Genomic DNA, 1,556 nt, shown 5'->3' on the forward strand with positions numbered 1-1,556 from the left:
CACTACAGAAGTAGATTGCCCCATCTTCCTTCCGAGGAGTGGCTGGTGGGTTTGAACCGCCAGCCTTCTGGTTAGCAGTCAAGTGCCTTAGCCACTAGGCTACCAGAGCTCCCAGATAGGGTATAGTAGGACAAATAATTGGGGAACCAATTAACTTGTAGGTAAAGTAGGGCCAAATCAAGAGAAGAAGTATTAGAAAAGAGTCTTTCTAAGGCCTAATGAGAGTCTTTGGGTAGTACAAATTGTTAATGTGCTCTGGTGACAACAGAAAGGTTGGAGGTTTGAGGCCACCCAGAGGCATATTAGAGAAAAGGCCTGGAGATTTTAGTTCTGAAAATGCAGCCATTGAAAACCCTATGGAGCACAGTTCTACTCTGACACACATGGGATCACCATGATTCAGAAACTGGTTAAGGGCCTAGTGGGTTATTCCAGGATGCTGCTTAAATTATCCAAATGATTTAGCATAAAGAGCTGGCAAAAAGCTTAATGGAAGAGCCTCATGCCTGACCGAGTCTAAGTAGGGGGTTCACAGTAAGCAAAATGCCTGACCCTGGTCATATTTTTCAGTAACCAAAGTTCTAAACTGCCCTCACCTTGCTGGGGAGTCAATTTGAACCATAGTAACCCCATCCTCCCCAAGAATGAGTGAGGCGTCAGTTTAGGTGAGCTGCCCAGGCCAAGCACAGCCAGAGAATTCCATGGAGGCCAAGCTTTCCTCACACAAACTTCCAGCTGGCACTTTGGGCAATTCAGATAGGCAGAATCGCTTCCAAGCAAGACTATGTTTATTCTGCATCTTCAGTTCCAACGTTTATTCAAGTTCAGCAGACCATTCAAACTTTCTAGAAGGAATTGCACGCCCCCTGCTGGGTACTAAATTGCATTGAGTTTAAGCAGTCAACTCACTACACCAATACCTGAAAACACACTTCAGGGGTTTAACCCTGTATAAAAATCAGTGAAAACAATGACTCATGGTGGCAAAACTGAGTTGTACCATTTGGTAATAGATTGAATTTTCAAATGTGTCACAACTCCTGTTGTAGTTGGGTGCTGTCAAGTTGATTTTGACTCAGCGATGCTTTGTGACAGACTGGAATTGACCCCATAGGCTTTTATCAGCTCTAATCTTTATGGGAGTGTTTCACCAGGCCTTTTCTCCCATGGAGGTGCTGGATGGGTTAGAATGGCCAGCCTTTCAGTTAGCAGCCTAGTGCTTAACCATTGCAGCAACACTCCTGGGCTCTTACTTAAAATTATTTTTTTAGTTCTTTATCTCAATTATAGAAACTAAGGAAACATTTCAGAGCAGAGTGTCACAGAAGGTTATATTAAGGTGGTAACATGGTCCTGGGGTGGTGGTGGTGTTATATGCAGTTGAGTCGGATGGTAGGATACCAATTTTGGGAGCAGACAGTCTAGTTGGAATTAATGTACTATTTGAATGACTTACAATGTTGTTGTTGTTGTTAAGTGCCGTCGAGTCGTTTCCGACTCATAGCGACCCCATGCACAGCAGAACGAAACACTGCCCGATCCCGCACCAGCCCCAC

Source organism: Orycteropus afer, unplaced genomic scaffold (genome assembly GCF_000298275.1).
Source record: "Orycteropus afer afer isolate SDZICR_OR568_19922 unplaced genomic scaffold, OryAfe1.0 scaffold00003, whole genome shotgun sequence".
Taxonomy (NCBI): Eukaryota; Metazoa; Chordata; class Mammalia; order Tubulidentata; family Orycteropodidae; genus Orycteropus; species Orycteropus afer.